The 22,365-nt window shown below is 38.5% G+C and overlaps 1 long non-coding RNA gene across 2 annotated transcripts in view; it reads left to right on the plus strand.

Moving 5' to 3' along the window:
- LOC116274178 overlaps positions 1 to 14,064 on the plus strand; it is a 47,277-nt gene extending 33,213 nt beyond the window's left edge. The window contains exons 2-4 of one of the 2 annotated variants that reach the window (XR_004182771.1): positions 1,076 to 1,209; positions 4,668 to 4,752; positions 13,703 to 14,064. This is a non-coding gene — a long non-coding RNA (uncharacterized LOC116274178). Of the gene's footprint in view, positions 1 to 1,075; positions 4,753 to 13,702 lie in introns of both variants that reach the window. The other variant, XR_004182770.1, reaches the window with a different exon arrangement.
- The last annotated feature ends 8,301 nt before the right edge of the window (positions 14,065 to 22,365 follow it).

Below are 22,365 nucleotides of genomic sequence, written 5' to 3' on the forward strand. Positions count from 1 at the left end.
GTGATGTTATGCATAATGATGTGACATTTGTTTAAATATTCTGCAAGTTAACTGAGGCTCTGTGGATAGGAAAGAAAAACCTAACCAAAGATTTACAAACATTCCGGTTAAGAGCACTCACTGCTCTTTCCAGGGTTATAGGGTTACAATGTAGTTAACTTGCCACCAATTGGTGGTTTGGTTTCCTTAGGGGTAATTTACCTGAGAACAAACTGGATTTAGCACTGAATGTCCTCTGTCCTGGCAAAATCCTCAGGTGTAGACAAACTGGGATTATTGGTCACTCTAGACAGGACTTTATTAGGGGCTCTGATTCAGTCTCTATTGATGGCATGTTGGACACTGGGCAGTAACAGTACCTCGAACAGCCTTGGCGAGTAGGAGTCCATGCTGTAGTGCCATGCATATGCTATATCTTCATCATCATAGACTGTCTCTTCATAAACCCAGTGTGTCACCAATGGGGTAGTTAATATCAGAAGCTGGCTGATATCAACTGATGTCAGATGGTGGCTCAGATCACTTGGCTATGTCATTATATCGATTTTTCTTTTTAGGCTTTTTATGTGGTGATTGTTCAGTCATGGACATCAACATGCAACTTTATGCTTACTTTCATAGTCATGCTTTAGGCTTACTTTTATACGTTCATCAATATGCTTTTACCTTAAACTTCCTTACCCATGACCTTTCCCCCAAGTCCCAATCAACAAGATGAGGCAATCAACCCACTGAGGTAAGGCGTTTGCCAATGCGCTTAATTCTATATACATTCTTCATTTCCAGATGCCTATACTTAAAGCTGTGTTCTCTTTAACTTTACTTATTTTATTGTATCAGTTATTTATTTCTGCATACCAAATTTCTCCCAAAATGAGTGACTTAAAGCAACAAGCATGTGTTATTTTTCATGGTTCTGCTGGTTGGCTGGCTGTTCTGACAATCTCTAGATGAGGCTTGGCTGATCTCATCTTTTATACATCTGTGGTCAGCTGGTGTCTTTGTTGGGCTCTAACTTGCCTAGGATAACCTTGGCTTGCATAAATTCATTCTCTTTCACATTCTTCTCCTGCAGGAGAACCGGCATGTTAACATAGCAGTGGCAAGGCTTCATGAGAAAAAGCAGATATATTCAAGATCTTTTCAAGCCTCTGCTTCCATCAAAATTGCTTCTGTGCATCGGCCAAAGCAAGTTATAATGAGTCGAGTGTAAGTGTGGGAGTGTACTGTGAAAGAAGTGGATACAGTGAGATATGCATAAGTAAAAAACTGGTCCATCTCAGGTATCAATGTCTTTGTCAGTATTCATTTAAGAATACAGAATTATTGTGAGTTGCATTGGAAATGAAAGGCTTAATATAGGAATTAAAGTGATACAAATGTGGGAGGAACTGGGGAGGTGAGAAGCTGAAGGAACAGAGAAATAGTCAGTAAACATCTTAGCTCAAATTACTCATATGGGTGGGTAAGTGAACAGTGACAGCTTGTGGGAATGTCTGAGAAGGTAAGATAATCTGCTCATGAAAGGGAGATCATAAAGAAGGTGGTCATGGAGGCATCTGTGAAAATCATCACCCTCTGTGGAAGCTGCTGCCAAATATGTGGTGGTAGTTTGGGGGCTGATTTTGGTTAGTGAAATCGGCAGCTGGATAAACTGGTTGCAGAACGAGAGGGGACTGGGGACAAAGCAGAAGCCACCAGTGCTCTCATTTCAGTATTCAAAAGACTATAAAGCAGTCTACTCTTCTGTGTGTCTCTCTCCTATATTGTGTGCCTCTATATGACAGTTGTGTTACTATGAACATTCCTTTTTAGATTTACTAAGTTAACTTACTTTTTATTTATTCAGTAAACTTAATTCATTTCTCTTTTCCAGCCTCATTAATACACTTTCCTACATCTTCTTTTACCTCGTTCTCTCAATATTTTCATTGTATTGTCTTAGACACTGTACCCTGCCCTTCTAGGACAGCTCAACTTTCCCAAAATTTTGTCATAATTTTTTTTTCAAATAAATTCTTACCTAACCTGTAGCCAATTCCACTAGGTCCCTCTTTATTATAAATTAGATATTAATCAATAAATAAATTGAAACTTCTATCAACTGAGTGACATTTTGGAGATCCTATGTCTTATAACATAAGGCTGATTTTAACATGAGTGGTACAGACACTGTTGGATACCAGACAAGATGTTTTGGTATAAGAAGGGCATTCATAAATGGGTAAATCTTCTGAAAAAATTAGGTTGTAATTTTTAAAAGTACATTTAATAGTTAAAAGAATAATTTTAATAGACTGTCATGTAAGGGATTAACATCAAAGTAAATGACTCCTTGCAAGGAAATGATGCAAGCTTGTACTGTTGCAGAGTTGCAGACATGTGAAATCATGGATGAAGCTGGCCATTACAGGATATCATGGCAAGAGAGTAGAATATAAAAGAATGCTTCTTTTGGATATATCCCTTTTGACTTTTCAAAAGTCTGTTTTCTATGATGCAAAACACAGAATTTTGCATTGATGACATACATATTTCAGATCGTGATATAAGACACTTCTCTGCTACCTAATTTAATGCATTTACTGCTGGTGGATATATCCATTATTATGTTTCAACAAGGTACTCACATTTGTGGTGCATTTTTTATTCTCGTAGCTAGGACTTGACTATTTGTAACAATATTAAATTATTAAGCTACAAAATTTCTTTAGCATTAATAAATTGTACTAGGGGTATGCATTTGGAAGAATAAATAGTAAAGAACCCAGAGATATCAACAACATCCCAAATAGTAGAGCAGAGCCAAAATAAATACAGATTTCCCCATGACAAGTAATTTTATTCTTGTGTTTTGAAACTGTAAAACTTTGGTGAACGTGAACATATAGGAGTACTTAGACTCAAAGTAACTGATTTCATTACTTTTCTCAATTCACACTTTAATACTTGTGCTTTCTGAATAGACAGCTCTCTTAAAAACCTGCAAAGAATATGTTGCTCGTTTAGGAGACATATTTAAGAGACATTTTAGGTGCAGCAGAAACATTTTCAAATGTCGGACACTCGTTGGTACTTGTTGTAAAAGACAAGACAAATTTTAGAGTAAATTTTATGTTGTTTATTTCATTGAATTTTGCCCAAGCATAAAACTATTTAAAAAATATCAAAAGATCTAGTATTAAGACATTAGAACACTGCTTTTGTTGAAGTTTGCAGTGTAAGAAGGGTGGCAGAAGAGCTAATATTGAGTAGTTTTCATGCAGATAGATAACTGGAAAACATTATATATAAAATATTTAAAAAATTTTAAATCATCACTTTTGTGAAGCAAATCATACTGAGCCAGTCAGTGATTATGTAAGGGTAGGACTACTTTTTATATCAGACCAAAAAAATGGTAATATTTTGTATTGACTTTTTTTATTGCAATACAGCCCCCCTACATATATATGTACATACTTTATCTTGAAAAACATTGTAAACTTAATATTCTGATATGTTAAAGCTTAATATGATTCTGATTATTAATGATGCCTACAAGTTGTAACAAGAGAAACAAGTTATTATCAGTTTTAACAGTATAAAAACATTGATCACAATTCAGACAATCCATTTGATCATCATGTTTTAAGTATCTTTTTGTAACCAATTCATTGTATTCAAGACTACCTGTCATCCTTTCCCTTCCTGTCTCTTACTTTGCTTTTCTTCCCTTTCCTTTTCAACAACAGAGAGCCATTGTTCTGCTCACTTCCTGATTTGCTCTATTGTTATGGTCTGTCGGCATATCTGGTTCTATCAGCACTACTGAGAGTTTATGAGAAGTTGCATTGCCATTGTAGTAAAGGTTTTTCAGATAGCACTAGATAGACATCTTGTGACTGACTTTTAAGCACAAAACAAAATGAGTATTTTGTTTTTCTCGTTGGAGAGGTTCTGGTAATATATAGCATATCTTTCAGTTGTCTTATGTGCCATTTTCAATCTATGCTTGTACATCAGGCAATGTAGATATTCATTTTTGGGTTTTGGTTTGTTAGCTTACAGTTGAAGCAAGCACATATAGGGTTGGCTGAGTGTACTTATTTTCTCAATATTTCTAGTATAGCTCCCCAAAGTAAATTAATATTGATGAGGAAGAAAACATTACCAGGCTGGATTTGTGTTTAAGAATTAGTGACAAAATCATAAAGAAAATATCTTTCTCATATTGCTTGTGCAGAAAATGCTTAACTTTTCATCCAGGTCTTTCTAAACCTCAGTAATTTCATAATAACTTCCACTCCTCAAGGAAAATAAATTATAGAGTACAAAAACGATTTCTTTCATATGTGTGAGTACTAGTTTATTTGCTTATGTAGAGGAGAAAAGATTTCTTTTCTTTACCCATCGCTAGATCCATGGCTGTGGGCCTTATAACATAAAGCAATTTAACAAGAGAGAAGCATACACATTTATTTAATATTAGTTTTAAGTGACATGGGAGCCTTCACAAGGAAATGAAGACTAAAATAAACAGGCAAACCTATGTGTTTTTTATGCTAAGTTTGATGAAAAAGTGAATAGTCGTGGAGAAGTGTGATTGGATAAAAACGTATGCTCTAATGACAATAAATAAAATAAGACTTACTTGGATTCTTTCCTGTGTCCCTGTTCCTTCAAAGGTAAAGATGTTTCCTTTCTGTGAGTGTAAGGAGGGCACTTCACAATGAGGATCTTTTGACCTACTTCAGGGGAAACGTGGGAGAGGTGAGAGTAATCTTCCTGATTCTGCTGTTTTCTCAGATGCCAGTGTTTTGCGACAGCATATACTGAATCTGATCCCTGTCTTAAATAAAAAGAAAGAAAAGATAAATTTAAAAAGGTGAAAAATGTAAAATAGATAAAAAAGAGAAAAACAAATACAGCACAAAAAATATTATTGGACAGAAATGCAAAGATGGAAATGAACTGCCTAAAGCCCAATTCATGCATGTCAATCCTTGCCATGTTCAAACTATATAGTTTCATACTGTGAACCTACAAACGTCTTAGATCCTGAGTCTGAGTTACAGATTAGGTTTTTAATATCAAAGGGAAAAGCTGTCACATCTCTGAGAGACAGGACTAGCTGGATTTCCTAGGCCTAAGCCTAGTTGGGAAGGTGACCGCATCCACCTTTAAACTCGGGACTTGCAACTTAACTCATACCCGACCAATCAGGTAGTAAAGAGAGCTCACTAAAATGGTAATTAGGCAAAAACAGGAGGTAAAGAAATAGCCAATTATCTATCGCCTGAGAGCACAGAGGGAGGGACAGTGGTCAGGATATAAACCCAGGCATTCGAGCCAGCAACGGAAACCACCTTTGGGTACCCTCCCATTGTATGGGAGCTCTGTTTTCACTCTATTAAATCTTGCAACTGCACACTTTTCTGGTCCGTGTTTGTTACCACTTGAGCTGAGCTTTTGCTCGCTGTCCACTACTGCTGTTTGCCACTGTCTCAGACCTGTGGCTGACTTCTCCTCCGGATCTCGCAGGATGTCTGCTGCACTCCTGATCCAGTGAGGCGCCCATTGCTGCTCCTGGGCTAAAAGCTCCTGGTTGTTCCTACACGGCTAAGTGCCTGGGTTGGTCCTAATCAAGCAGAACACTAGTTGCTGGGTTCCACGGTTCTCTTCCATGACCCATGGCTTCTAATAGAGCTATAACACTCACTGCATGGCCCAAGATTGCATTCCTTGGAATCCCTGAGGCCAAGAACTCCTGAGGTCAAAGAACAAGAGGCTTGCCACCATCTTGGAAGTGGCCTGCCACCATCTTGGGAGCTCTTAGAACAAGGACCCCGACAACATCTCCATCTAGTAAGTACCAGTGTATTTTGGCTCTAATAAACAATGACTAACCTGGTCGCTGGTCACAAATTGGACCTCCTTTGACTTATTTTATTATAATTTAAGACCTCTGGTGAAATGATTTTGTTACTTATCAATTGGCTGATCTTTTGGTATAGGCTTAGGAGAAAAGAGAAAGCTATCCTGTGACAAGCATTCTGAGATACTGTCAGCCAGAGAGCTAAGGCTGGGCTAAAGTATCTCAAGACATTTATGATGATAAAAAAGGAGTTTGTGGTTCATATAGTATATGGTTGGCTTTGGCAACAGATTACCATTTTATGATCTATGTTAACATCTTTTATTCTTGAATTAAGGCACATTTTACCTATGCTTTATTATATTGCAAAGGAAATTTACAAATGTAATAATTAACTTTTTACTCAAAATTCAACTCAAAGCTTTAAAAGTTTCTGATTTTCAGAAGGATGGATAGTATGACATGGAAGAAAATATTAGAAGTTATGAAAGTAAATACTTGAATTTAGCTATTATATTTTGAATTTTTTGCTACATTTTTCCTCTGAGGCTCTAGGCCACCTCTAATCTTTTGCCTGATAGCATAGGGTAGGGAAATCAATCCAAGAAACAAGTTGCTATAATGTCTACAAGAACAAGCCAAAACACACATAAAGATGATTTCTGTTTTTCAATCCAAAATCCCATTCCAAAGGTAATGCCAAGTTTGAACTAGTCAGGAAATATTAATGTGCAATTATTTGATTTATTCAAGCTGTTTGCAACTAAAACAGTAGGAGATTCCACAGGTGTTATCCAGAAACTCAAGAGCACACATGCCCAATTTGACCCCTTTACTAAAAACACAGGTTCTTTCCTTACTTGTTTTAATCATCGTCTGAAGATGAGCCGGAGTGTACTGATTTGCAGTGAAGGCATTCTGGGTACCTGATATGGTTGGCTCTGTGTCCCCACCCAAATCTCATCTTGAATTCTCTTCCCATAATTCCCGTGTGTTGTGGGGGGAGCCTGGTGGGAGATAATTTTAATTGTGGGAGTGGTTTCCCCCATACTGTTCTCATTGTAGTCATTAAGTCTCATGAGATCTGATGGTTGTATCAGGGGTCTCCCCTTTGTCATCTTCTCATTTTCTCTTGCCACCACTATGTAAGAAGCATCTTTCACCTCCCACCCTGATTCTGAGGCCGCCCCAACCATGTGGAACTGCAAGTCCAAGCAAACCTCTTTTCATTCCCAGTCTCAAGTATATATTTATCAGTAGCATGAAAATAGAATAATACAGTAAATTGGTGCCAGTAGAGTGGGGTGCTGCTGAAAAGATCACCAAAAATATGGAAGTGACTTTGGAACTAGGTAACAGGCAGAGGTGGGAACAGATTGGAGGACTCAGCAGAAGACAGGAAAATGTGGGAAAGTTTGGAACCTGCTAGGGACCTGTTGAATGGCTTGACAAAAATGCTGATAGTGATTAGAACAATAATGTCCAGGCTGAGGTGGTCTCAGATGGAGATGAGGAACTTGTTGAGAACTGGAGCAGAGATGACCCTTGTTATATTTTAGCAAAGAGACTGGCAGCATTTTGCCCCTGACCTAGAGATTTGTGAAACTTTGAACTTGAGAAAGATGTTTTAAGGTATCTGGAAGAAGAAATTTCTAAGCAGCAAAGCATTCAAAAGGTGACTTGGGTGCTGTTAAAAGCATTCCATTTTAAAATGGAAACAGAGCATTAAAAGTTCAGAAAATTTGAAGCCTGACAATGTGATAGAAAATGAAATCCCATTTTCTGAGGCAAAATTATGACTGGCTGCAGAAATTTGCATAGGTAACAAGGAACCAAATGTTAGCCCTGAAGTCAAAGGGAAAAATGTCTCCAGAGCATGTGAGAAGTCTTCACGGCAGCCTTTCCCGTGACAGGATTGGAGGTCTAGGAGGAAAAAGTGGTTTTGTGGGCTGGGCCCAGGGTCCCCAAGCTGTGTGCAGCCTAGGGACTTGGTGCCTTGCCACTCCAGCTGCGGCTGAAAGGGGCCAACCTAAACCTTGGGCTGTGGCTTCAGAGGGTACAAGCCCTAAGGCTAGGCATCTTCCATGTGGTGTTGAGCCTGTGGGTGCACAAAATTCAAGAACTGAGGTTTGAGGACCTCTGCCTAGGTTTCAGAAGATGTATCTAAATGCCTGGATGTCCAGGCAGAAGTTTGCTGCAGGGGTGGGGTTCTCATGGAGAACCTCTACTAGGGCAGTGCAGAAAGGAAATGTGGAGTGGGAGCCTCCAGAGTCCCTACTGGGGCACCAGCTAGTGGAGCTGTGAGAAGAGAACCACCACACTACAGACCCTAGAATGGTAGATCCCCTGATAGCTTTCACCATGTGCCTGGAAAAGCCACAGACCCTCAATGCCAGCCCATGAAAACAGCCAGGAGGGAGGCTGTATCCTGAAAAGCCACAGTGAGGGGAGCTGCCCAAGACCAAGGAAACCCACTTATTGCATCAGCGTGACCTAGGTGTGAGATCTAGACTCAACGGAAATCATTTAGGAGCTTTGAAATTTGACTGCCTTGCTGGATTTCAGACTTGCATGGGCCCTGTAACTCCTTTGTTTTGGCCAATTTCTCCCATTTGGAACTGCTATATTTACCCAATACCTGTACCCTGATTGTATCTAGGAAGTGACTCGCTTGTTTTTGATCTTACAGTCTTGTAGGTGGAAGGGACTTGCCTTGTCTCAGATGAGACTTTGGACTGTGCCCTTTTGAGTGAATGCTGAAATGAGTTAAGACTTTGGGAGACTGCTGGGAAGGCATGATTGGTTTTGAAATGTGAGGACATAAGATTTGGAGGTGCCAGGGTGATATATGATACAGTTTGTCTCTGTGTCCCTACCCAGATCTCATCTTGAGTTGTACTCCCATAATTCCTATGTGTTGTGGGAGGGACCTGGTGGGAGATAATTTAAATCATGGGGGCAGTTTCCCCATACTGTCTTCATGGTAGTGAATACGTCTCATGAGGTCTGATGGTTTTATCAGGGGTTTCCATTTTTTCATCTCATTTCCTCTTGCTGCCACCATGTAAGAAGTGCCTTTTGCCTTCCACCATGATTCTGAGGCCTCCTCAGCCATGTGAAACTCTAAGCACAATTAAACCACTTTTTCTTCCCAGTCTTGAGTATGTCTTTATCAGCAGCATGAAAATGAACTAATACAGTCCCCTCAGGCCACAAAAAGGTTGTGCAAGGCCTGGGGAGCCAGTGATCCTGGGCCAATTGCCCAGCCTGTCCATTTATACCAGTGTGCCATGTTTCCTACCCTATTTGTGCTGCTATAACTGAATGCCTGAGACTGGTGAATTTATAAAAATCAGGAATTTTTTAACACAGTTCTGGAGGCTGGGAGGTACAAGATCTAGGCACTGGTATCTGATGAAGACCTCTAGCTACATTTTCACATAGCAGAAATCAGGAGGACAAAAAGGGGATGAATGTTCTGTTCTCATAGGGCAGAAAAGCAGAAGTGATTGAACTCATTCCTTTAAACTTTTTTATAATGTCATTATTATTATTTTTTGAGACAGGGTTCTATTGCCCAGTCTGGAGTGCAATGGCATGATCTTGGCTCACTGTGCCCTCTGTCTCCTGCTCTCAACCCATCCTCCCACCTCAGCCTCCCAACTAACTAAGATTATCCCACTGTTACCAGGGGACCTTGTTCCCAGAGTTCCCAGGACGGTGGTGGGTCGCTTCCAAAATGGCGGCAAGCCTCGAATTCTCTGACCTGGGATTCTTGGCCTCATGGATTCCAGGGAATGCAATCTTGGGCCATGCAGTGAGTGTCATAGCTCTATTAGAAGCTGTGAGTCACAGAAGAGAACCGTGGAACCCAGCAACTAGTGTTCCGCTTGATTAGGACAAACCTGGGCACTTAGCCATGCAGGAACAATGGCAAACCTTTAGCCCAATTGGGAGTGGCAATGGGCACCTCGCTGGATCAGGAGCACAGTGGACATCCTGCCAGATCCAGAGGGATGGAAGTCAGCGACAGGTCTGCAAATGCGGCAAACAGCAGTGGTGGACAGCAAGCGAAAGCTCAGCTCGAGCCCTAACAAACACTGACCAGAAGAGAATGCAGTTGGAAGATTTGATAGAATGAAAACAGAGTTCACATACAATGGGAGGGGACCCAAAGAGGGTAGCCATTGCTGGCTCAAATGCCTGGGTTTGTATCCCGATCATTGCCGCTCCCACTATGCTCTCAGGCAATAGATGATTGGCTATTTCTTTACCTCCTGTTTTTGCCTAATTAGCATTTTAGTGAGCTCTCTGATTGGGTGTGAGCTAAGTTGCAAGCCCCGTGTTTAAAGGTGGATGCGGTCACCTTCCCAGCTAGGCCTAGGGATTTTTAGTTGACCTAGGAAGTCCAGCTAGTCCTGTCTCTCACCACCTTGCCTGGTTAATTTTTGTATTTTCTGTAGAGACAGAGTTTTGCCATGTTGCCTAGGCTGGTCTGGAACTCCTGAGCTCAAAAGATCCACCTACCTTGGCCTCCCAAAGTGCTGGGATCACAGACAATGGCATTAATCTATTCATGAGGATGCAGCACTCATGACATAACCACTTCCTGAAAGGCTCCTCCCCACAATACTGCAGCAATGATAATCAAGTTTTTAACACGTGAATTTTGGAGGGTGGACACATTGAAACCATAGCACCATGACAAAAATATTTTCTATGTATACCACACCTGCATTTTCTATATGTGCCATGACATAAAGAAATCTCAAGGGCATTTTTTTCCCCCAGATAGCCTTTCTTTTATGGTGGAACTAGCTAGGCACAGTTTTCGCTTGAGTCATAATTACCTAATTTACATGTAATATTTCTTATTATAATTCCTATAAGATGAGGGAGAAATTTGTTACCAATTCACCAATGAACTGTGATTGTATTGTTTAGTTTGAAAACCTTCATTTTTATACCAGAGCCATGTTCGTTTTCCCTCCCTTATGCATTCTAAAGAAAGTAAAATGTGATAGAATTCTGTTTCCTTTACTATTTTCCTTGTTCCTATACCAAGGTCACATTGATGCTAACGCTCTTCTAAATTTGCTAATCTAACCTACTTTTTATCTACCCACGGTACTCGATATTTTTCTCTTCTCCAATGTAAGAAGTTATCTTCTCACCAATATTGCTAACTCAATACTACACTATTTTGTTTTTATCCATAGATCAATAGAAATGACTTCTCCTCCCTTATCTCTAGTTAATGCCAGAGGCTTTTAAATAACAGAATAACATTTTGGATTTTCTATCTTGATATTTTGGGGAAAACAGATGCTGTCCATTGTTGCGTGCTTATAATATTACAGCTATTTTTGGAATCACCTGAATTTGCTGTGAAAATTGGCTACTTTTTGCTGTTTCTAAAACACTCATATCAGCAATAATAAAGTTCAGTAATACACAAAAGTACAAAGCTAGCTTTTTTCAGTCTGAATCTTCTCTACCCAAATAGATTTATTGCACATAGCTATAAGTATAGTTTTCATAAAAATGAAAATCACCCTGTATTGATTATACATAGTCATTCTCCCTGCCTATTTCATATAAGCTTCCACCTCAAGATCTTTGAAACTTTTCTTAGGCAGACAGAAACACTTGGAATATCCCTTTTTCCTCTTTGAACTAGGAGAACTATCCAGCAAGTTTCTATCAGAATTATTATTAAAACATTATTTTGGCAGAAAAAAATGGAACTTTACTATGTAAAGAACAATTTAAATTGGGACACCTTTAGTCAATGCCAATGCTTTAAGTTTCTGCATAAGCAAATGCACATCTAACATAAACAGTAAAATGAAACTAGAGACTTCTCCAATCAGAAACTGCTAAGCTACCTCTATAAACTTTCCCCTCCAACCAATAAAATTTATTTTCTTTGCCTTCCTTTCTTATTCAGCCTGTATAAATTTGCCAACTTTGCTGTTGCAGCAGAGCTCTCTGAACCTCTTCTGGGTTCTGAGTGATGCCTGATTCATAAATTGTTCTTTGCTCAAATAAACTCCATTAAATTTATTTTGTCTAAAGTCTTTCTTTTAATGAATACCAGTGGGATAGTTCCAAACATTAGCTGAACATAGTAAGAAAGGAAAGGTCATGTTCAGTATGGCTGAAAAATGCTTCAGAGATTTGGAACATTCCTGGAAATTTCATATCATCCTAATGGCCACATTTAGGAGCAAGTAGGAAGTAAACTACTGATGTGTGCTGCATGCATACTAGCCGAGGTGTTAATGGTCCACAGTTAAATTGTAACTGCAGAAGAAAAGATTCAAACTCTGTAAAATATTTGGAGGAATTTATTCTGAGCCAAATGTGAGTGGCCATGGCCCATGAAACAGCCCCACGAGATCGGGAGAACATGTGCCCAAGGTGGTCAGGCTACAGCTTGGTTTTATACATTTTAGGGAGATAGAAGACATCAAGCAATACATGTAGGATGTACATTAGTTTGGTCAGGAGAAGTGGGACAACTCAACGTGGAGGAAAGGGGTTTCAGGGTCTATGTGGATTCAAAGATTTTCTGATTGACAATTGATTGACAGAGTTTATCTAAAGACGTGGAATCAATATAAGGGAGTGTTTGGATTAAGATAAGGGGTTGTGGAGACCAAGGTTCTTATTATGCAGTTGAAGCCTCCAGGTAACAGGCTTCAAACAGAATAGATTGTAAATGTTTCTTATCAGACTTAAAAAGGTGCCAGACCCTTAGTTAATTCTCTCCTGGATCAGGAAAAAGACCTGGAAAAGGAAAGGAATTCTCTATAGAATGCACATTTTTTTTTCCCACAAAACACAGCTTTGCAGGGCCATTTCAAAATACGTCAAGGAAATATATTTCTGTTGTAAAATACTTCAATTTCTTTCAGGGCCTGCTGTCTTGTCACTTTGGTGTCTATTGCTAAAAAGAGTCTGTTTTGTCAGTCTTAAGTTCTCTGTTTTAATGTTAATGCTGATCAGTTGTGCTTGAATTCCAAAGGGAGAGACGTATAATGAGGCCTGTTTGACCACCCATTCCCATCATGGCCTGAACTAGTGTTTCAAGTTTACTTCAGAATGCCCTTGGCTGAGAGGAGGGGTCCATTCAGTTAGTTGGGGGACTTCAAATTCTATTTTTGGTTTCCATAATAGAACCACTGTGGTCACAAAATATAGCATGCCAACAAAGTGTGATATTCTCAATATGAACACCCCTATAATATATATTTATCAAAGCAATGCTATTACATATTGCTTTAAAAAGTATTATATTTTACTCAAAGGAATCGCCTTAAAGAGATAGAATTGGAGAAAGATATCTGTTGCCAAATAGTCTCCATATGTAATTTAAGAGTTTTGAATTCTTCAGGACCTATACTACTCCAACTATTCCACCTATGAAATTTTGTTTTTGGTTAACCACATTCAGATTATTATAAAAAAAATAAAATGAGGCCACAGGTAAAAAAATGTTCACAATTTCACACGCATCTGTGTGAAGAGACCACCAAACAGGCTTTGTGTGAGCAACAAAGCTGTTTGTTTCACCTGGGTGCAGGTGGGCTGAGTCCTAAAAGAGAGTCAGTCAGCAAAGGGAGATGGAGTGGGGTCGTTTTATAGGATTTGGGAAGGTAGTAGACTGTTACAGTCAAAGGGGTTTGTTCTCTGGCTGGCAGGGGTGGGGGTCACAAGGTGCTCAGTTGGAGAGCTTTTGAGCCAGGACAAGCTAGGAGAAGGAATTTCACAAGGTAGCATCATCAGTTAAGGCAGGAACTAGTCATTTTCATTTCTTTTGTGATTCTTCACTTGCTTCAGGCCATCTGGATGAATACGTGCAAGCTTGGGCTCAGAGGCCTGACACACATGAAGGTGAAGATACAGCATATATGAATCTTGAATAGACCGCAGGAGTCAGAAGTAAATCTTAAACACTCATGGCACATGTTTGACAACTACTAATAAAAACAGAAATTTCCACCAAAAAGAATGATTGCACTATATCATATTTATTATTATTAATTCATAATTAGTGTTTTATTCTTCTGTCTTTCATAAGCATGGACTGTCTGTGGTATGAACTTAAGTGGAGATTGTGAGCCAGTTTGGTCCTTTAAGGAAATTAACTCTAATGAGGGAGGATAGTAGTATAGTTAAAAAAAAAAAAAAAAAAAAAAAAAGTAAGTACAAGAAGCTACCATAGTTTTAAAGGTTTAAAGATGTTAGCAAACGCAGTCGCAGTTGGGGAAGTCTTCTAGGAAATTAAAAGACTTGATTAGATCCTCAAAGAATGGAGAAAATATTCCCAAACAGAGAGGAGGTGGAGAGAGCACTGCAGGAGGCGGGCAACCTTCCAGAAACCACAAAGAGCTAGGGATTGGTGGTGAATAGCTGAGTCTGGCTTCAGCAACTGATTTCCAATGGCAAACAGCTGGTGAGAAGATGAGGCAGGCAGGCTGGAGCAAGAAGGCAAAGTGTGCCCACTCCCCAGGTGGCTGCTCAAAGAACAGTTAATGCTGCCTCTCTCTAATACAATGCCTGTCTGATGGAGCAGGTGGTACCACGTACAGTTGAGTGAAAATTTATCATTGCTAACATTGTTTTGTTTGTAATTTCATTTGGTGGAATTTAAGTTCTCTAGAGGAAGTTTATCTGTGCTTTTTCTTTTTTAAAAAAAAACTTTGGTTTCTGCCTGGGAGTTTGTTTCTATGAAAATCCTCCTGAGCTATCTGGAATATGGGTTTCTCTCCCTTCAACAGAGACAGGAAAACCGGAAGCCTTCTTCAAAAGCTCTCTCTGTTCCTGAGGATCTATCTTGTTTCCATGACAACCAACTTTTTACCCTCCAAGAACCCTCTCAGTGCCCCCTGGAGGTCTCAGAAGCACCACTGTGTGTTGGCATGTATTTTCTAACAACAACAAATCACTTTGATCTGTGGCCAATAGGATGTAATTGCTGCAAAGTGTGTTGATGAATGATCTAAAATTGACTAGGATCCTCAACTTTAGAACCATTGAGATTCTTGCCAAACATTATGCCCACCCTTTGGCTAGACAGAATACCTGTCAATTCTGAAAACACCTTCACAGAGTTTGGGGGTTTGCATTGGATGCAACATAAAATCAAAACACTCTATTACCAGGCACTAGTGATAGGTCTTGCCAAAAAAGAAAGGAAGGAAGGATGGATGGAAGGTAGGAAGGAAGGGGAGGAAGGAAGGAAGGACAAAAGAAAGGGGAGGAAAGAAAGATTTTTTGTTGTATTAAACAATAAGGGTATCATTGGTTACCTTTTTCTAAAGTGATTTAGATTGAGTGTGTTAGTAAAGACAACTAACAATGGATAGATAAGTGAATGTAATGTAAGGAAAAGAAGACTCAATATTTGTTTAAGGACCTTTGTAGTCCTTTAAAAAACCAAAGTAAAGCTGTAAGGGAAATAGAGTCAAAGGAATTGTGCTTGTTTTTTTTTTTTCCACAATGGACTCATTTTGTTGATGTTTAAAGTTGAAAAAAAGAGCAAGCAGAATGAGAGAGACCAAACACAAATATAAAAAAGGGCTAATTGATAGATAAATGTAGTTTAAAGAGATAAGAAGGAAGGTGGAGGAATTGTCCTTGAGTAGAAATAGGGCATCCGAAAAGGCATGTTATCTTCTTCCAAAAGTGGAAGTAAGGCGATAAAGGTATTTTGGAAAAAAAAAAAAAATGAGAGTACATAAAGTAAAACAGATAAGTGTATTGGTAGCTGAAAGAGGATGAGTGGTTGAGGTTAAAAAAAAATCTGTTTTGATATAAGCAATAATAGCAGATATGTATATTTATAGATACTTTATATAAATATATAAAATATTTTATAAAATATGTAAAAGTATACATAAAAATTCATATATGTATATATAAAATATATAAATTTATATGTGTATATATAAGATATATATCTTATTTATCAGATTTATATATCTTATATATAAATACATATGTATATGTGTCTGTGTGTATGTATATATATTTTTTTTAATTAAAAAAATTTTTTTAGAGACAGGGTCTTATTCTGTTTCCCAGGCTGGAGTGCAGTGGCACAATCATGGCTCACTGTAACCTTGACCTCCCAAGTTCAATCGTTTTTCCCACCTCAGCCTCCTGAGTAGCTGGGACTAATGACACCAGCCATCATGCCTACCTAATTTTTGTATTTTTTTTTAGAGATGGGTTTCACAATGTTGCCTAGGCTGGTCCCAAACTCCTGGGCTCAAGTGATCTTCCTGCCTTGGCCTCTCAAAGTGCTGATATTACAGATGTGAGTCAATGTGCCTGGCCAAAAAATATATTTGATATAGCAATAATAATAATAACATCAGGGTATTGGGCTGATGCTTATGTTCCAGGTTAAATGTTTACGGATCAATAGGATCATGCTTGTAGTTCAGATCATGCTTGTTGTAGACCATGCTTCATAATGTTATTTTTCCAAGTGAGGTACATTAGATCTTCTGCTGGGAGTGAAAAAAAATGCTTCTTTTATGTGACTTAGAGAGGAGTCAAGCCTCAAAACCCCTACTGTACCCATTATTAAAAGTGAGAACCCTGAGCAAAATATGAATGCCTTTAAATGAAACAAAAGAAAACGTCTACACTGTTGGGTAGCTGTGAGGTTAGTGAGATGGCAGGAAACTCAGTCTTACAGTACCTTGTAATCCACTGCAAGGACTTTGAACTTTACTTTGATTATGACAGAAAATCATTGAAGGGTGTATAGGAATTGCACAACATATATTTTAAAATAATCACTTTATGTGGTGCAGAGAGAAGACTAAAGAGATTAAGGATATAAGCAGTGAAAACAGAATTCTCTTGCAATAATTCAGGAAAGATTAAGCTAGGTTGGACTACAGTTGTAGAAGTCCAAGAGATCTAAGTGATAGGATTAGATACACATTTTAAAGGTAAGAGAAAAGATGTGGAGAAATAGAGGCAGGTTAACTCCAAAATTTTTTATCTTAGTTACTACTAAAAATCATTCACAACAGGATTTGGGGTTGAAACTTAGGAATTTAGTTTGGGACATAGAAAGTTTTAAGTCTCTAGTACAGGGGTCCCCAACCTGTGCTGGTCCCCATGGCCTTTTCGGAACTGAGCTGCACAGCAGGAGGTGAAAGGTCGGCGAGTAAACATTACTACCTGAGCTCTGTTTCCCGTCACATCAGCAGTGGCATTAGATTCTCATAGGATTGTAAACCCTATTGTGAACGGTGCATGTGAGGGATCTAGGTTGCACGCTTCTTGTAAGAATCTAATGCCTGATTATATGAGGTGGAACAGTTTCATGCTGAAACCATACCCTTCCACCAACTGCCCCAACCCAGTACATGGAAAAATTGTCTTCCATGAAACTGGTCCCCGGCGCAAAATAGTTTAGGGACCACTACTCTAGTAGACGTCTGAATGGAGATACCATATAGGAAGGGTGAGCCTGAGTTTAAGGGAAATCTAGTTTGGAGATATAGATGTAGGTCTATTCAGCATGTGGGTGTCTTTTAACGTCATGGATTAGATGAGATAACCAAAGGAGTAAGTGTAGATAAAGGAGAGATGGAGTTTGAGGATGGTGCTTCATGGTGGTCTAATTTCCAAAGATCGCACGATTAAGAGAAGCCAGCAAAGGAACCTGGGAAAAAGTTAACTACAAGCAAGCAAGAACAGCCAAAATAGGCATGCATCCTGGAAGCTAAGAAAAGAAAGAATTTCAGGTCTGAGTGTGTGTTAGTCCATTTTGCATTGCTATAAAGCAATACCTGAGTCTGGTTAACTCATAAGAAAAGAAGTTTATTTGGCTGATGGTTCTGCAGGCTGTACAAGCATGGCACTAGCATCGTCTGGTGGTGAAGCTTCAGAAAGCTTTTACCCATGGCGGATGGTGAAAGGGGAGCAGATGCGTCATGTGGTGAGTGGGTAGCAAGACAGAGAGGGAGAGGTGTAACACTCATTTAAACAACCTAATCTGGTGTGAATTCATAGAGTGTGAATTCATTACTGTGGGGAAGGCATCAAGCCATTCATGAGGGATCCATGTCCATGATCCAAACACCTCTCACCAGGCCCCACCTCTTACATTTCAGCATCAGATTTGGAGAGGACAAATATCTAAACCATATGCAAGTGACTGAGAAACCCAGGTAAATATTGGTTCTGGCAATCTGAAGGTCTATAGCGACATTGAAGATAACAGTTAATGTGGAGGTGAGAGGATAAAAATGTGATTGGATTGGTTTCAAGAGAGGAAAGGAGACAGATTGGAGATGATGGGCATAGATGCTGCTTTCAAAGCATTTTATTGTTTCATAAAAGGCAGAGAAATGTGTTGATAGGTGGAAGGTTTGTAAGGTCAAATTAAAAAAAAAACGAAAACCTCTTTTGTGATATAAAAATGATAGTGCATGTTTTTGGCTGGTGGTTTTGTTCCAGGTTAGAAAAGGAAATTAACAATGCAAGAGAGAGAAGAAAAGCAGCCAAAGCAGGGATGGCGTCCTGTGTAAAAGTGAAGCGTTTGGCCTTGGATAGGATTTTGAGCAGTTTATCTCTTGTAACAGGAGTGAATTAATAAAATATATGTGCTGAGCCAGGTCAGCCAGTAGACATGGTGGTGATAATTGAGAAGTTTGTGAACTTTTTCTTCTGACTGTATTATTATTTTTTTTCCTCTAGAGAAATATGAATAAAACAGAAGTAAGTTATTACCAGAAAGTGAGAATTGTGAAATACATATTGGATGCTAATAAAGAGATTGGTGTCTACTATTTCATAAAATAGTAGAATTTTTTCAACCTCAACAAGATCTCTAACCCACTGACTATTGTTTTCTTGCCATTCATCAGTCCCCTGTTTACTTCACTTCCTTTCTTACCCCATAGCATTATATTTGTAATCACTTACCGTCAAGGGTTCTCAACTCCCTCGGTTCTTTAGGCTTCTTTTACACGTGCCTGGTAGGAAACAACATTAGTTCAGCATACTTATCTTCTTTATTTATGATGTATTAATGCTACCGAATGCTAGCGGACAATAACATTGGTCAAGGTTGCATGATTTCATTTTAAATTCATGAATATAAATTCAATTTGCAACCTAACACTTAGCAGAAACCCAACTATTTTTACCTAGAAAATTTTCTTGCTCATCTTCTAAAATTGTAATTTTTCTTTTGTATTTTCTTTTATTTATTTATTATTTTTTAGAGATAGGGTCTCACTCTGTTACCTAACCTGGAGTGCAGTACCATGATCATAACTCACTGTAGTCTGGAACTCCTGGGCTCAAGTGGTCGTCCTGCCTCAGCCTCCTGAGTAGCTGGTGCTACAGATGTGTACCACCATGCTCAGCTCATTTATATATATATATATTTTTGCATATGGGTTCTCACTATGTTGACCAGGCTGGTCTCAAACTCCTGACCTCAAGCAATCCTCCAAAGTGCTGGGATTACAAGCATGAGGCACCATGTCCAGCCCATTTTAACTGACTTACACCCCTTACTCTCCTCTTCTTTCCAAAATAATAATGTCACTACACACTTTACTAAGAAAATTGAAGACATCAAATGGGACTCATTCATTTTCCCATTACTAAATTTATACCTCTACCTGCAGCTGCACTCATGTTCACTTTCACCACTTTTACTAAAATGGTGAAAGCACCTCACTTCTTCTAAGCCCAATTATTCCACATGTGCACTTGATCCTATTTTTTCTTGTCTTTGTAAGATATACATCTTCTATTTTCCACTTATCTGCTGTCACATATGTCTTTCTCTTTCTACCTTTTCACTTCCATACTGTGTTTTTTAAAAAAGAAACTTAATGTTTCTTGTATTTAAGTTTTTACTCAATTTATTAAATTACAGATTTTATATGCTTGATTCTCTCAAAAAATCTCAAAAAATATATTAAAAAAACAAATGCGATACCCACAGTGTCTTTCAATGACTTCATGTTTATCATTATGTCTACACATGATTTTGACATACATTATCAATTCCATGCAGTTTATTCAATTATCTCTTACTTTCATACCAGTATTACAACTACACTTACTAATTAAACAGTGCTTCACTTATCCAGCCAAGGAAAACAAGATTGCTTTCTGATTATGGACAGTTGATTCTTGCCCCTGACATAATAACTGGTTGTGTCTTCAATCTGACTGAAATTCAAACTGGCATTAGTTGAGTTATGTCTCTTCTTAAGTTTTACCAGCCACATCAGTGATGCTTTCCAGATCCTACCTACTGGCAATAGCTTCCTATATCTTTGCCAGTGAAACCTAAATTTAATTTCTGACACCCAGGATCTCTGAATCAACCATTTTCTTTCTTCCTTTTTTTTTTTTTTTTTTTAAATAAGTCATCATCCATTGTACTATTAAAAACAAACAAAACAAAACAAAACAAAACAAAACAACAACAAAAAATCACTTTTCTGGTTCCAGTATGTAAGGAGGTAAGAAGTCACCACTTCATCCTAACGACAAGTAAAAAAGCTGAACAAACTGAAAAATTAACACATCTTAGATCTGTGAGAGAAGCAATGTCACAAGACAAAACCCTGCCCCACAAATTGGAGAGACAGATAGGTGAATACAGAGATCTACAACTTCCTGGAATAGAAACTCATAAGTAGAAACTTCTCCAGGAACCAGTGCCAAGGTAGGAAATCTAAACTGTAATTGATAAATTGCTGGAGCCTTAGAAGCTCCAGGTGGACCCAGTTTTGGGGATTAGGGGGTTCCCCACACTATTGAGTGCTACCTCCGGAATCTTGACAAGTTTCTCAGAGTAAGTATTGAAGAAAAATGCCCTCTTGCTTCTGGCAGGGGAAAGGGAAAGGTAGTTATTTTGAAATACAACAAAAAATTCTATTCTACTTAACAAGGGATGGCCTCAGGAAAAACTGTTTAATTACAGCCTAACTGACCTAGGGGAAGGGAAATACCTAATTCCACCTACTCTAGTCTTGTACGTGGAGGAAGGGAAATATCCAATGCCAACCCATTCTACCCACCCTATTCCACCTAAGAGGAGGAAAATAACAAGAAGAATGTGTAACATTCACAGTCCGGGGGCACAGGCTTATTAAAAAACAGAGACATAGCAAAAGGCAAAAAAGCACAGTTTAAAGAGACAAAACAAGCACCAGCACCAGCTTTGAATGTGGTGGGAATATTGGAATAATCAGACTGGGAATTTAAAACACAAATAATTAATATGTTGAGAGTTGTAATGGATAGACAGTGTAAAGGAACAGATGGGCAATATAAGCAGAGAGATTGACGTTCTAAGAAAGAATCTAAAAGAAATCCTAGAGATCAAAAACACTGCAACAGAAATAATAAATGCATTTAATGGGCTCATTTGTAGACTAGGCATTCCAGAGGAAACAATCTCTGAGCTTGATTGAGAATATGACAATGGAAATCCAACTTAAAAGCAAATAGAAAAAAGAAAAAAATAGAATAAAATATCTAAGTATTGTGGGAAAACAGCAAAAAGTATAATATGTGTAATGAGAATACCAGAAAGAGAAGAAAGGAATAAATAAAATCAATATTTAAAGAAAAAAGGACAGAATTTTTTCAAATTAATTTCAGACACCAAGCCATGGATCCAGCTTACTTAAAACAGTAAGCTGGATAAATGCCCAAAAAACTACACATAGATATATCATATTTGACCCTCAGATTATCAAAGATAAAGGAAAAAATCTTGAAAGAAACCAGAGGGTGAGTAAATCACCTTACTATAGAGGAGGAAAGGTAAGAATTACATCCAATACCTTCCTAGAGATTATGTACACAAGAAGAGAGTGGAGTGAAATATTTGAAGTGTTGAGAGAAAAACATCACCTAACTAGGATTTTGTACCCTGCAAAATGATTCTTCAAAAGTAAAGCAGAAATAGGCTTTCTTACACAAACAGAAGTTGAAGGATTTGTTGCCACCAGAACTTGCCTTGTATGAAATATCAAAAGAGATTTCATAGGCCGGGTGTGGTGGCTCACGCATGTAATCCCAGCACTTTGGGAGGCCAAGGCAGGTGGATCACCTGAGGTCAGGAGTTCAAGACCAGCCTTACCAACATGGTGAAACCCCATCTCTAATAACAAATATGAAAATTAGCCAGGCATGGTGGTGCATGTCTGTAATCCAAGCTACTCGGGAGGCTGAGGGAGGAGAATCGCTTGAACCCGGGAGGTGGAGGTTACGGTGAGCCAAGATCACACCATTGCACTCCAGCCTGGGCAACAAGAGTGAAACTCCATCTCAAAAAAAAAAAAAAAAAAAAAAGGAGATTTCATTTTCTTCAGAGAGAAAGAAAATTATGTAGGTCAGACAGTTTCATCTGGTCTTAGTCTACTTGAGCTGCTATAACAAAAAATATCACAAATTTGGTGGCTTAACAAACAACAAGCATTTGTCTCTCACAGTTC

The sequence above is a fragment of the Papio anubis genome, chromosome 3, assembly GCF_008728515.1.
Source record: "Papio anubis isolate 15944 chromosome 3, Panubis1.0, whole genome shotgun sequence".
NCBI classification, from domain to species: domain Eukaryota; kingdom Metazoa; phylum Chordata; class Mammalia; order Primates; family Cercopithecidae; genus Papio; species Papio anubis.